The sequence below is a fragment of the Diceros bicornis genome, chromosome 22, assembly GCF_020826845.1.
Source record: "Diceros bicornis minor isolate mBicDic1 chromosome 22, mDicBic1.mat.cur, whole genome shotgun sequence".
NCBI classification, from domain to species: Eukaryota; Metazoa; Chordata; class Mammalia; order Perissodactyla; family Rhinocerotidae; genus Diceros; species Diceros bicornis.
Genome location: NC_080761.1, coordinates 9,111,400 through 9,126,381, shown reverse-complemented (window position 1 = coordinate 9,126,381; position 14,982 = coordinate 9,111,400). Strand labels below are relative to the sequence as shown.

The following is a 14,982-nucleotide window of genomic DNA, read 5'->3' as shown; positions in this document are numbered from 1 at the left end:
GTGGTTTCTGTCCTGCTCACCAAGGCCAGTCCACTCTGACCTCTGTTTTCTCTCAAGACCTCTGTTTTCTCTCAACTCCTAATAGCTTTACGGTTGGTTCTATTTCTTGGACATTCATCTTAGCTCCCAAGGATATCCATCAGCCCACAAGGACATTGTCTCATTCCTCCTGCATCCCTCCTCCCTCCGTGGTGCACAGTGGGGACCACATAGAGGAGGTTTGGGAAACGTCTCATACTTGATACCAAGACAGACCCTTTTCCTCCTTTGGCAGACATGATCTGCAAGCAGGACTACCCCGAGGGCTACTACGCCATCGAGGACAGCTACCAGTTCCCCTGCCACAGCTCTTGTAGGATACATGAAGATGACACAGTACTCAGTGCCTCTCCTGCCCACTGGATTGGTTCCAGCTGAGAAAGGCATGCCTGCCCCAGTGCATGGAAGAGTAAGGTGCTCAACACATTTTTCCCTCAATTAATCCCATAACCACTCCAGATATCACTATTAGCAAACCCATTTTGCAGATGAGGAAGCTAAGTCTCAGAACACTTATATAACCAGATGGAAGTCTCACTGCTAGTAAGGAACAAAGATGAGAGTCCAACCCAGGTCTAACGATTTCTAAAGGATTTCAGCCAGTTCACAGTAATGGAAGAGGAAACAGGAGAGGCAGAGTGACCCAGTGAGGTAACACAAAGAGCAGATTGTCAAGTCAGACTCACATGCCAAACTTCACTAACAATTCAAGGGCTACAAGCAATCACAAGGCAGATGTGAAACACTCTTCTCTTAGAGAATTCCAAGACCATGAATGCAGGTTCTTTCTCTTCTGCATTAGGATTTTTTCTGATCAGATTTAGTGTGTGAGGTGTAAGCAATGTACGTGGAGGATTGATTTTACAAGGGAAACAATTTCAGTTAAATATCTCCATTTATGCCCTACTAGTTCTCAAACCTGCCATACCCCCCCAAATCCACAAATTACAGATTTAGTTACCATAAGCAACCTAGACACACAGGTGTATCCTTCTAAGAGCATTTCACAGATAAGAACTATCTATTATTTTTCTGCTAGGAAAAACTGTTAGTGTGTTTATCAGAAGGTCAGGCTACCAGCATATTTGGAAGAGGATTTGACTGGGTCATCCCTTTTTTCCCCCAGGCATCCTTATTAAAGAGACAGATTGATTACAAGTGTGCTGCTAACTCTTCCTTCTCAATCAGTAACCTAAGGCACTGAGAGTTTCCAGACCCAGATTGAAGGGCTGTAATCTTGGACTCTCCCTCAATGCTTTTGCACATCTCTTCTCTTCTCTTCAGTTCTATAGCAATTACTGCTTGTATCACTCATTGTAGTGCTACACACTGCCTGTGTTTTGATTTACCTCACTCATTCACTCATTCATTCATTCAACACATGTTTAATGAAGAGCACCTTGTGCATATGAGTAATACAAAGACTTTGACCTTTAAGAGCTCATTCTTCTTATATATCTCTTCTCAAAACAATTACAAGCTCCTGGAAGAAAAACACCTCTTATTTTTCACACGTGTTACTACAACACACAGCATTGAGCCACACACATTAGCAGCCATCTAAAAACACCAGCCATACATGTCAATGAAGAAAGGGCCCTGCCAGACAAGAGAGGGGATGGGGCTACCTGGCATATCCCTTCATCTTCATCCCAGTAAGTGCCTGAAAAGATCTGGATCCCATATAAACAATCTCCATCTTCCTCAAATCAAGTAATTAAATAGTCTTATGCACAAAAAAGGCACATTCCTGTAATCTAAACAGATTGCAGACCGTGGAATTAAGTAGACAATTGTTCCACGGTGTGTGAGGTTACCCATTGAGAGGAGAGGCATGGGTTGCCTTAAATCTCTAATGGAGAATAAATGGGGTATTAATGAGGTATAAGTGGAGATATTTAACTGAACTAGTGCCTTTTGTAAAAATCAATGTTCCACATACATTGTCTAAACTTCATATGTTAAATCTCTTTGCCTTGGAAAGGCAGGTATATAATCCTCTGCATACTGTCCCAATACACATAATTGTTTTGGTACTTGACATCAGAGCAGTTTCTTTAAGGCCCCAGTTATTGTTTGTACTTATGCGGGAGATCCCTTTCAAGGCCGTGAGGCTCAAGAAATTTCATAGTCATCTCATGCAAAAGAGTCATCAAAGTAAGCAGTGGCATTGGACTCTTCTCTTCTTTTAATCTGATTCTTTAAACTCTCCATTGTCTTTCTTTTAGCATTATTCTTTGATAATTTTTAAAACCTATTCGATATTGATAAGCTTCTTTCACACCAATTCCTATAGATGCTTTTCATCTTAATGAAAATCTATAACAACATTAATAAAGAAGGTTTATGCTGCTTTAGAGTTTACAAAGTAATTCTACTCACAGTGTATCTTTACATTATGATTTGATTCTATAACAATCCTATGAGATTGACATTATTCTCTCCATTTTACAGGTGAGGAAACTGAGGCTCAGAGAGGTTAAGTGACTTGCCTCAGAGAAGTTAAGTGAACTAGCAAGTTGTCTAAATTCTCTAAGCCTCAGTTTTTACGTATGTACAATGGCGGTAATAATATCTAAATCATAAGTTTTGTTATGAGGATTAATCATACAATTCATAATTATCACTAATATACATTAATTATTTATAATGTGCCAGGAATTATTCTAGCAACTTTATTGGTAATAACTTGTTTAATTTTAGCTACGAACATGAGCCCCATATTACAGACCTGAGACACAGAGATGTTGTGTGACTTGCCCAAGGTCACACAGCTCATCAGTGGTATGGCTGGATTCTGACCCCATGCAGTCTTCTTCCAGAGGGCCAGCTCCTAGCTGCCATGCTCCAGTGTCTCATTTTTAGGTTCAATAAGGTGAAATGATGTTTATGAAGTCCCGAGTGGACTATCAGTTATATAGTAGAAAATTAATGAATGGTAATTATTGTTATATTTAGCCTCCAAAAATCTTCTCAAAAGAGATTACATCTGTTATTATGTAACCATCAACATCACTCATGTCATTTCTTATTTCAAGATGTTTTTTAAATTGAGAAATTAGAGGAACCAGTCAGAGGTACATTTAAAATGTCTTCTATTCCCTGATCCCGTTCAACACAACTTAAATCTCGTGTAACAGTGGAGAAGCACATGAGTATACGGAAGGCAGAAGCAGTGAACAATTCTTGTGGAGCCACTACGTGAGGTAAGAACTAGATCCTTTCATGTGTGTTATCTCACTTAATCCTCACAGATAGCAGGGGAAGGGACTGTAATGCCCAGTTTACAAATAAGATAATTGAGAATTATTAGATTTATTAGTATAACTAGTGATGAATCTAATGAGTAAAGTTAATGAGTGAAGAGTCTGAAGTCACCAGTCTTGTAAATGAACTCTGACTATGTTTTTTCCATCACACTCAATTTAGGAGCAAAGCTTAGTGTTCAGTCTTTGCTTCTCTCCTTGGTTTCAGATATTACGCAGAAGACTCCACCAGACGGCGTGAGAGGTGCAGCAGGAGCCACAAGGCCTGCCGGGGCTCCCTGCCCACAGGCTGCCTGTCTTAGGATCCACTTTTCTTCCTGCTCCACTCCAAGGAAGAGTGTCATCGCCCCTGCCCAGAGCATTACCGTGCAGAGCAAGGCACATAGACCTGTGAGAGACGCCACCTGACATGCAACCAACACAAAGTAGAGGGTGTGTAAACATGAAAACTTTTCCCTCCTGCTGAGCCCCTCTCTCCTCTTCACCACCTCTGGAGGTTCCTCTTACTTCCCAACCTCACAGCCAGTCCTCTCCAGCACCCTCTGTTCTCACTCAGCTTCTGCATCTGCCCTCTGACCTGGGCTGCTCCTGCACACACTGCTGCCTCTTCAGGTCCTCCTGTCCTTCACAGCCTGAATACAGCATCATCTCCTCCAGAAAGTGTTTTCACCTACTCTGTCTTCCTTCTCTACCTGTTGAACTTGCAATTTGCCTAGAGAAACTTATTTTCATTACTTCAAGTACTTAAGACTCAAACTCTCCCAAGCTTCATTCTTATTTTCCAGATACTTACTTGTCTGTTGCAGAGACCCTTCAAATCAACGTACCCCAGAGTAAACACAATCTGAGTTTCCTCTGATAGTCACTCTTTCTGTTCATGGACCCACCATCCAATCAATTGTCCAAGTTTGATAGCTTGAAGTTATTGTCGACTCTTCTTTTTCCCTTGCCTCCTGCCCAACCCACCTACCTCAACAAAGGAAAAGTCAAGGTCTGTTGATTCTCCCACCTTATCATTTCTCTACTCAGGTATCTTTCTCCACGCTCACTATCCTCATTTGCCACTCTCAGCATCTCTTAGCAGACTTTCTGAAGTAGCCAGCCCATCACCCCCAAGTCATCCTGCACAATAATGCCGGAGTGATCGTTGTAAAATTCAAACCTGCTCATTTTCCTCCATAGCTTGCCATAGAAACTTGATCACGGTGACTCCTCAACATTTAAGAAAGATTTTTTCTTGGTTAAAACTTACTAGACTAATATCAATAGCCAGTAGGGTACATTCCTGTTATCCTTTTCAAAATTATCTTGGCTATTCTTAGCCCTTCTTCTACATAAATTTTATAATCAGGCATATTTCATTAACAAAAATCCTTTGGCTATTGATTGACAATGCTTTGAATTTATTTGGGGGAAACATATATCTTTATGATCCTGAGTCATCACATTTATGAACATGGTATATCTCCCCAATATGTGCATTTACTTAATGTTCTTCAATAAACTTTCAATTAATGTTTTCCATTTTAAAAAGTGATTCAATTCTTTCCCCAGTCAGTACTTTTACCTTATGTCTCAACTCTCCTTCCATGTGTTCTAGAACCTAGAACCACTCAGCAGCCACCAAATATGTCATGTTCTTTCATGCCTCCATCACTTTTGCCCATGCCTTTCTTCTCCTGGAGAACAAAGCTTTAGGGAACTCTCAACTTAAAGACCCAGCTTGAATGTCATCTCCTCTGTGAAGCTTTTCTTAGTCCTCCCGGAAATGTTCTTCCTTCTTCTTGATTCTGTAATACACTATTTTATCATAGCTCTTTTTACATTGCATTTTAATTAAATGTGTCCATCTCTGCTCCTAATTGTGAGACTCTCAGGGCAAGGGTTCTACCACATTCATTTATATCCTCTGTTCCTAGTCTAGAGTGTAACATACATTAAGTGCTCATTGTTTGCTGAATGAATGAATGAATGAATAGAAAACAAATATATTCTAATGTCTTTTTGCAATTTGGAAAATTTTCAGCTATTAGATTTTCAAATATTGCTTCTCTACCCTTCCCTCCAATCTCCGTCTCTGGAATTCCTTATTAAATGTAATTCAGAATTTCTTGATCTATGATATTGATATTGATCTCCGTTTCCTAACTGCTTTTTTATATTTTTATCTCTTTGACACTCTATGGTTTATACTAGGTTAATTCTTCAGTACTCTACTGCGTTTCACTAATTTGTTCTCTGACTGTGTTTAGCCTAAAGTTCACCTATTATTTTAGTTTATTTAATGACTTATTTTTAATATTTCTAATTGTTTCTTTTTCATATCCATATATTTTTGTTTCATATCTTCGTGTTTGTGTTTCATAATTTATTTTTTTATGGGTATTGTCTTTATTATTTCTTGAGCATCTTAAACATGCTGATTTTTTAAAATTCTCAAATTTTTTAATAAAATTAATATTATATGAAGTAAATTCATTTCTAATTCTTCATTGTGTTTGTCATCTTTATTAGCATTCATTTTATGTATACGCTTTGGAATTTTGGTCTTAAGCTCATTTTGAATGGGATACTTCGTGTTCCAGTGTTCCCGGAGGTGAAACTGATGACAACACAGATCCCATCAGCAATCCAAACCACAGCTCAGGGGAGTTCCTGTTCCAGAGACGATGTCAATGAGGGCAGAGAGTCCCTGTTTCAAACTCTAAGACTGGATTTTGGCCCAGGTCTCACATGAAACACTTTTAGTTCCTATCAGGGTAGAAAAGTTGAACTCACAGCCACCACTGCCTACATCTAGGCCCAGAGCAAAGCAGGTGGGTGGCTTGAATCTGAATACTAGTTCGCACTGATATTTCCTTTCTGGTCCAAAGAGATTTCATCTTATTTTTGAGCCCATATATCTGTTTTTTGGTTCTCTCTTTGTTTATATTTATTCTACCATTTCAGTATGTTTGCAGCAAAGTGGTTATGTCAGAACCTGAACTTCTATGTGAGTTTTTGATGTACATGTGTCACTAATGGATAATCAGATTCTTAAAAGAGCATTATGCCCTAAATTATTACCCAGCCTCAGCCTCATTCTAATACAAACGTGTGTGGGGAGAGTGATGTATTTCAGAGTGATTTTTTGGGTGTTTTTTTTTTCTGATACTTAAGACTTTTGAATGAAACAAGCAAAGGCCATCCTGTTAGATCCTGCTTCTAATCTTCCTTCCTTTCTCTTCCATAATGACTCATCTTGGAGTAATAAGTTGACTACATAGTAATGTGAGGGAGTAGGAATGATGAGATAAAAAATCAGCTGCTCCCCACCCGGGAGAAGACCATCAGCCACCCTTGCTCTCTAGCCACTAACCTGACCCTCCTGAGCACTATCTTGATGATATTTTAAAATAACTTCTTCCCAAGTGCTCCCCAAGTACATATGCATATAGCCATCTCCAGATTGAAGGTGGCTTCCATTATCACCTACATCTTGATGCCTTCAAATCTACTTCTCTTTCCCAAATGGTGTTCCTGAGCTCTAATTCTGTACATCCAATTGCCTGTTAATATCTCTAACTGGAAGCCCAGCAGACACTTCAAACTTGAAAAGCAAAATGCATTATTTTCCAGCCCACCTCACCCCATCCCCAGACCACTTTTCCTATGCTCCCTATCTTGATGAATGGCTCCACTACCTACCCATTTGCCTGAGACAGTAACTAACCTGCCCATTACCCTCTGTTCCTCCTCTCTCAACCCCCACAGTCAATTTGTCCTCAAGTCTCGTCAAACATACCCCTTAGAGATCTCCTAATTCCATCTCCCCTCTCTTACCTTTCTAGTATCACTGCCTTAGTTCAGACTCTTATCTTCCCTTGCCTGAATTATTCACCAGTTCTCTAATTGGTCTTCTTGCTTTCAATATTGGCCACTCTATAGCCAACCAGTCCTCCATTATGTTCTTAGATTCATCTTTCTACATCACAAATATCACAATGATGCTTCTCTGCTTAAAAATGACTTTCCATTGATTTCAGGATAAAATCTTAACTTAGTAGCTTTGCTTATGAGGCTCTTTCTCATGGGACTCTCTTTATATTCAGCCTCATCTCTCATCACCTCCTCTGCCAGCCTCTACTTCAGGCTTAACTGTTACTATAAACCTGAGCTAACCTTGCCCTTTTTCCTTCCGAAATACTTTTTCCAGCCTGCTTTGCCTGGCTACCTCTTTCTGATCCATTGGAGTCAGTATTTCCTCTAGAAAGCCTTCCCTAACCCCTCCATTCTGTGTTCCCTTAGTACTCTGCATTCACTCATCTATTTATCAAACAAATATTTATCCGGCACTATGGCCCAGAAACATTGTCGATACAACTGTGAACAAGACAGTTAAGGTCCCTGCAGCCCAGAGGGCATATTTGTAACTGTTTACTTATTCTTTGTCTCTCTCTAGACTGAGGTCCTCAAAGGCACAGATTAGTGTGTCTTACCTTTGTATCTCCAGCCCTTAGCACTGTCACAGGGGCGGGTGGCACTGGTTTGGGTGCCTTCAGGGGAGCCTCCAGCTGACAGTGGTGATGCCAGGTGAGGAGGCTGTACCTGCTGGGTCAGCAGGGGTGGCTGCAAGCTCAGCTAGAGGTGCAGCGGCCTGGGAAGCAAGTGGAGCCGCATGCTGGCCCAATGCCCCGGCTATGGCAGCAGGTACCAGAGTCCACGTTGTATCTGAAGCGGTGGGGCTCTGCCTTCTCTACAGCCTCTACCTCAAGCCCATCGCGAAGATGACCATTAGCCTGGTTCCCCCACAGCTGAAGCAGCCCGGGAAGTCCATCTCCGACTGGGAGGTGGTGGAAAGCCTGAAGGGCACAGGGCACAATCACCAGTTCTCCACCCTCCAGATTTACAAGAGAGCCATGGACTTCATCCACTTTGAAGGCAAGGTGAAGAACAAGAGTCTGGTTAAGTCTTTACTGTCCTGCCTTGGTGGCAAGACCATCCAGCTCAGCAGCTTCTCCAATGCATTCAAGGTGCACAATGCCAAGTTCAAACTGTATTTCCCCACTCGCCAGGACTGGGACTCCTTCTTCCTTGAAGCGCAGGATATGAATGAAATGCTGTCAGGAGAGACTCCAGACACGATCCACCTGGAGGTGCTGCCCTGCAGGTAGTTTGCCCTGAATGAGTTGGGCTTGGAGGAGCCCAGTGAGGAGGTTCTAGTCAAGGTGTTTGAGAAGTTTAGGGAGCTGTGGACCATGGAACATCCCCATGCTGGACCCCCAAGGTAGGAGATGACCAACCAGAACTTCCATACCTTCCGTTTGGAGGACACTCGAACTTCAAGGCTATGTTCAGTACCACGGGTACGTGGGCTTCATCCGAGCCACGAGAGCCTTGGGTGGGACGAAGCTCGTGTAGAAAGGTGAGGAAGGCAAGGCTGCGGCCTGCAACATCAAGGTTTCTTTTGATTCGACCACACAGCTGAGTGACGCCTCGGTGAAAAAAGGGCAGCAAGGAGAAGAACATGAGTGCCAAGAGAAAGAGGCAGAGAGCAGAGGATAGGCAATGGAAAGAGCTAGAAGAATTGGAGACAGAAAGCAAAAAAGAGAAGTTTCACAAGAGTGAACAAAAACAGAGGGACCATGAATTCCATCGGAATCAGAAAAAGCTCCAGAAGCTACCAGCAGAGAAGCAGAAAAAACTACAAGAAACAAACGCAACCGGAAGAGGGGAAGCTGCTGCTGCCTCAGAGGAACGTGGGGTCTATAAGGCTAATTCTGGAGCTGCTGGGCAAAGCCAAGGCACCCGCCAGGCAGGGCGGGGCTGGCCTTGATCTTCAGCACTGGAGCTGCCTCCTCCTGCTCTGGGCTGCCACCTGTGTATTTCTCTGAAAATCAGGGCAAGCATCATGGCCTCCCCATTCTTCAGCTATTTGCAACCATAACCAAAAGAAACGTCTTAATATCTAGAAAAAAAAATACACTGGGAAAAAAAAAACTTGGATAGAGTGCACAATAACAATTTTTTTATTGTTTTAGAGTGACTCTAAGTAATATAAACATGAAATTACTCTTAGCTAGAAAGTGCTTAGACTAGTGGACAATCTAAAGTAACCTGCGAGTGGTCAAGTGGTATTCACACCAGTCCTAGAGTTTCTTTTATGTATCCTACAGGATGGTGTATCAGCACTATCCAATAGAAATATAATGCAAGCCATGCAGATAATTTTAAAGTATTTAGTAGTCACATTCAAAAAATTAAAAATAAATATGACATTAATTTTAGTAATACATTTAACTAATATATCCAAAATATTATCATTTGAACATATAATCAATATAAAAATTATTGAGGTATTATACATTCTTTTTGTAATACTAAGTCTTTGAAATCTGATGTTTATTTTACATTCACAGCACAACTCAAGTTGGACCAGCCACATTTCAAGTGCTCAATAGCCACCTGTGGCTAGTGGCTACTGTATTGGACAGCACATTTCTAATGTAGAACAATGGATTCACAGATGGTATTTTAGCAGGAGGCCTTTGTCCTCAGATGCAGTCTTAGACTGAATCCTACTACGTAAATTGATCAGGGCAGAGCTGCTCAGATTGAAGCAGAGGAGGGATCTCAGAGCCCCATCTGATGCCCACCCCCTTTGCCCCTCCCACCACTTCCAGGCAGTCCTTGCAAACTCTAGCATACAGTGGTTCCACTCTTTACCCATCTGATGTTGACTCTCACCTTTGAAAGAACTAGCCTTCCAAACTGCATTTAAGCAATCATTAATTGTTGTCTCTTTTTTTCATTCCAGAGGCACGTATAGGTGCTCCTCAAAACTTCTAATTAGAATGAGATAAAAAATGAGAGAGTACATTGAATAGTGGGTGGGGTGGGAGAGAGGTGGAAAGTTTGCCTTGTCATTGGCCACACCATGGTAAATATTGACTTTCTATTAGGTTTTTTGAAAAACTGAAGATATTTCTCATGCTAACATTATTAGAAGTGTGAGGCCTTTATTCCAAGTAGGATTGACAGATAAAATACTGTATTTTAATTTGCTAAATAGGAAAACCCTAGTCCCAACCCCCTAATGCAGTGCAGTGGGCTAGTGGGGTGAGTGGGAGACTTGGTTTCTAATCAAGATCAGGTAACCATCATTGGGTAAGTTAATGTCTCTTAATGTCTGTCAGTGAAAACAGGACAACACCAGCTTTTTAAGATTTTTGTGGGGATTGGAGAAATTATTATTGACATTGTAAGCACAGTTTGAAAAACTATAAATTTCTTTAATTGGGTTTGAGATTTCCTGGGTGAAATAGGGATCATGGTTTTGAGCATTCCCAGTCTCAAACATTCATCAATACATCCAGACAATGGGATACTATTCAGTGCTAGAGAGATATAAACTATCAAGTCATGAAAAGACATGGAGGAAACGTAAATGCCTATTACTAAGTGAAAGAAGCCAATATGAAAAGGCTACACACTGTATGATTCCAACTATATGACATTCTGGAAATAGCAAAACTATGGAGACTATAAAAAGATCAGTGGTTGTTAGGAGAGGGGGACAGGGACTGATGAATAGGTGGAACACAGAGGATTTTTAGGGCAGTGAAAATATTCTGTATGATATTATAACAAAGGATATACGTCATTGTATATTTGTCCCAGCCCATAGAATGTACAACACCAAGAGTGAACCCCAAGGTAAACTATGGACTTTGGGTGATTATGATGTGTCAATGTAGGCTCATCCCTGGTGAAAACTGTGCCATTCTGGTGAGTGATGTTGATAATGGGGGTGCCTATGCATGTATGGGGGGAGGGGGCATGTGGGAAATCTCTATACCTCCCTCTTAACTTTGTTGTAAACCTAAGCCTACTCTAAAAAAATAAAGTCTTAAAAAAAATTCATCAACACAATATCCCTGGGATTGTTTTCCTTGGATGATTGGGCATATTTGGGTGAATCTTGAAGCCATCATGAGTGTGTGTGCCTCCCTCTCTTGTATTTGACTTGAATTCCCACATGCCTGGCTGAAGCTTTCTATCCTTGACATTCATTTCCTCTGCCCTCCTTTCATCACCTACCACACCGTCCTTTGCTGATTAGTGAATCTTTGCGCTGTCTTCCGGTTTTGCAATATACAGATTACAAAATTTCAGGACAGGTTTTCTCTTGGGTTATAAACTGAGTGAAAAGAAATGATGAATTCTTTCCTTCTGAAAAATTAGCTGTCATACTAAGAAATGAGGATGCATGAACAATACAAGACTAATTTAGCAAGTCTTATTAATTAAACAAATTAACTACACTGGTTAAGCAAGTGCTTAGTGTTAAACTGCAATATAGTAGCTGACAGGCGAGGACTGAAGTACCCCCACTGAGAATAGAACCTGGGCCACAGATGTGAAAGTGCTGAACTTTGACCACTAGAGCACCAAGACAGGTGTTAGGTACTAGGGGATTTGAAAGATTATAGCTTTCTGAAGAATTTTTACATATTTGGATCCCTCAAACTAGACCTAATAGAAAATCTGGGCTGGCCTAAGAACTAACATTGTTTTACCAAATTTCTAAAAACAAGTGAAGAAAGAACCTGCCTGTGAGGAAGGGATGTCATTGGGAGCAGCATCCAGTCAGGTCAGGCTTCATGTCCCCTCTTCAGAAACCTCCACCTGCCCAGGGACGATGGCAGCCTAGATGGCCCTTGAGAAGGCACACCTGGCCCCAGAGAACCTGGGGGGTCCCCAGGGGAGGCAGACCCCATGCTGGCAGGATCTGGGTGGCTCCTGGCTTGGCTTTGAGCAGGCTCTGACCTCAGGGACATTGTCCTGGGAAAAGGACTGGCCAACACACACCCAGACACGGAGGGGCCTGCAGGGCCAGTGTCCAGGCAGGGTGACTCTGGGGATGGGGCCTCCCAGTCCTGAACTGTCCCTGCATGGTGGCCATCTGGTGCCAACACCTGCATGAGCAGCGGGAAGTCCCAGGAGCTAGAAAGTCCCTCTGGGGCGGCCATTGGGGTATCACCCTTTGCCCTTTGGCGCCATCTCCTCAGGCGATGGGTGGCTTATGCCCCTGGTGACCCTTCTCTGTGATGTGTCCCAAGGAGATGTTACAGGGGCCAGGCTGAACAGGGCAGTGTGTGCTTGGCCTCCAGAGGAGTTGGAAGCTAAGGAAATGCTCTCCACTTTCAAACTCCATTCTCAGATTGTTTGGTGCACAACCAGCCCTAAATGTGCAATTTCCTTTCTGAATTTCATCCCCTTCCTCGCCACTGTTCCCCACGTGGCCCTGCCCACTGGTTACCTCCGCCTACTATGCGGTCCCCCCCTGCCATGGCCCATCCTGCTCCTCCTGCGCCTGCCCTCCTCCCTGGTCTCAGGCTGTTCCACAAGAATCTGTGCCTTTATCAGCTGGTTTTGACATCGCACCCAAGAGGCAATATCCAGTCCAGTAGGCCATGTGCTACCCTCTGGGGATCCTCCCCTTGGTGAGTTAGAGGGACTCTCCAAAGAAGCCTGTGCTGTCTTCACAGAATTCCATGATGGTGGGACACTCCAGAGCCATAAAGACCCCTCCTCTAGGGCACAAGTTTACTCTCCTGCATTTACCACCCGAGCAGGTAGTCAAGGCTATGAACCAGTACCATTCAGTCACCTCCCCCTTCCTTGCCCCAAGGAGATTGAGGTGAAGCTCCAAGAGGAGCCCAGAGAAGGGATGGCAAGGGGGAAGAGGATCAAGTAGAGACCAAAGGATACAATGATGGGAACAGGGGCCCCCAAGCAATGGGGATATACCATTGACATCTAGCCCCCTAGAGATCAACAGAGTCTTCATGTCCCTGGAGTGCAGTTCTGGGCCTCTGGATCTCCATGCCAAGCACCCAGAAGACAGATTGAGTGAGAAGGCCCAGATGTCTCTGATGAGCTCCTCTTGGGAAAGCCATGTCATCACCACCTCCTATAGCCCTGCTGGGGATGTCCTGCCTCCTGGGAAGCCTGACCCAGATGCAACAGTGCTCTCTGACAAACTCCATGCTGCTCCTTCTGCCAGAGAGGTCAACAAAGGAGGGGCTGGGTGAAGACCGTCTGCCCAGCTCTCCAGCTCACTGATGTCCGGGAAGAACATGCAGGACGAAAGGCCTTCAGACATCCCGTCAAGGAGCTCTTCTCCACAGTGTCTCCCGGCAGTAGGCACTGCAAACAGAGAATTGCCATGCCACTTGTGCTGTCCCTGCCGCTACCACTGCCACTGCCACTGCTGTGGGGCTGAGGTGAGCCGCCCCCACCTCCTAAGCTTCCTTGCATAGCTATTGCCAAAAACGGGCAGCTTGGAAAAGAATACTGAGTGTCAACGGGACAAACGGAGTATAAAATGGGCGCCATGGCAGACTGCAGTACCACTCGGCCTGCCCCTTCCTTCTCCCACCTGCCTTGGAGACTGCAGACTCCCTGCCCCTGGACACAGTCTTCACAGGTCCCTGCTCCTCCCATTGACTTTGTCGACCTGTCTGCCAGACCTCCAATCCTGTCTCTCCCTGCACCTTCCCTGACACCAAATACTGATCAGGGAAGAACATACACAGTCCCGAACTCTCCTCCTTCTGCTGTTCCTTCTGATTCTGTTCCTCCTTTTAATGCCAGTCCCTTTTTGGGAATTCCGCTTAATAAGAATGGAGGCCCTTTTCATCCATGGTGGTTGGTGGATTCTGGTGCCAGAAAGCCAAAGACTTGAGGTCTGAGAAGCTTTAGCTTCTTGATATCAGTTTCCCTGTAACAAACCACAAGAACTGGTAATTAGCCAAAACGTCAGTGTGAGCCCTGCTTGAGGCCACCTGGGCTTTTAACAATTTGTGACATCTATCTGCCTTGTCAAGTTCAGGGTTACAAAGGTTTAAAAAAACCAATATTTACATATGAATGTAACTTAGAAAAACAGGGATAGAGGTTGAGTGCTTTTGGTTTTAACTCCATATATCCTGGGTTTAATGTAGGGGAACTGATATCAGGGCCGGTATCACTCCCATAATCCTAAACATGATGCCGATCCTGCTGCATCATGACAGATCCATTTTAAACAACATTTTTACCACCTAACATGAGGAGGGAAGATAAACTCCCACTCCCACTCCCACTACTTCTCCTCTCTCTTCCTTTCCAGCACTTCGTATTTATTTCATTAGTTTGCTGCTTCTCTCTTGTAACGTCATGTAAATTTGCTCCCTTTAGTGATGAGGGAAGCGGCAGCACAGTGGCTAAAGCACTGGTTCTGGAGACGGACCACCTGGCTTGGAATCCTTGCTCTTCAGTTTCTCAGCTCTGCGTCCCTGAGTAACTTACATAACCTTCCTGTGCCTCTCTTTCCTCACCTGTAAACCAGGGAAAAAGCCAGCCCTGGTGGTTTAGTAGTTAAGATTTGGGGCTTTCGGGCCGGCCCCGTGGCTTAGCGGTTAAGTGCGCGCGCTCCGCTGCTGGCGGCCTGGGTACAGATCCTGCCTGGGTTCAGATCCTGGCGCGTACTGACGCACCGCTTCTCTGGCCATGCTGAGGCCATGTCCCACATACAGCAACTATAAGGATGTGCAGCTATGACATACAACTATCTACTGGGGCTTTGGGGGAAAAAATAAATAAATAAAAAAAATTATAAAAAAAAAAAAGATTTGGGGCTTTCACTGCCATA

General features: G+C 43.5%; 1 pseudogene; it reads left to right on the top strand.

Moving 5' to 3' along the window:
- Nucleotides 1–7,984: 7,984 nt before the first annotated feature.
- On the top strand, nucleotides 7,985–9,178 carry LOC131419850 (A-kinase anchor protein 17A-like; annotated as a pseudogene).
- The last annotated feature ends 5,804 nt before the right edge of the window (nucleotides 9,179–14,982 follow it).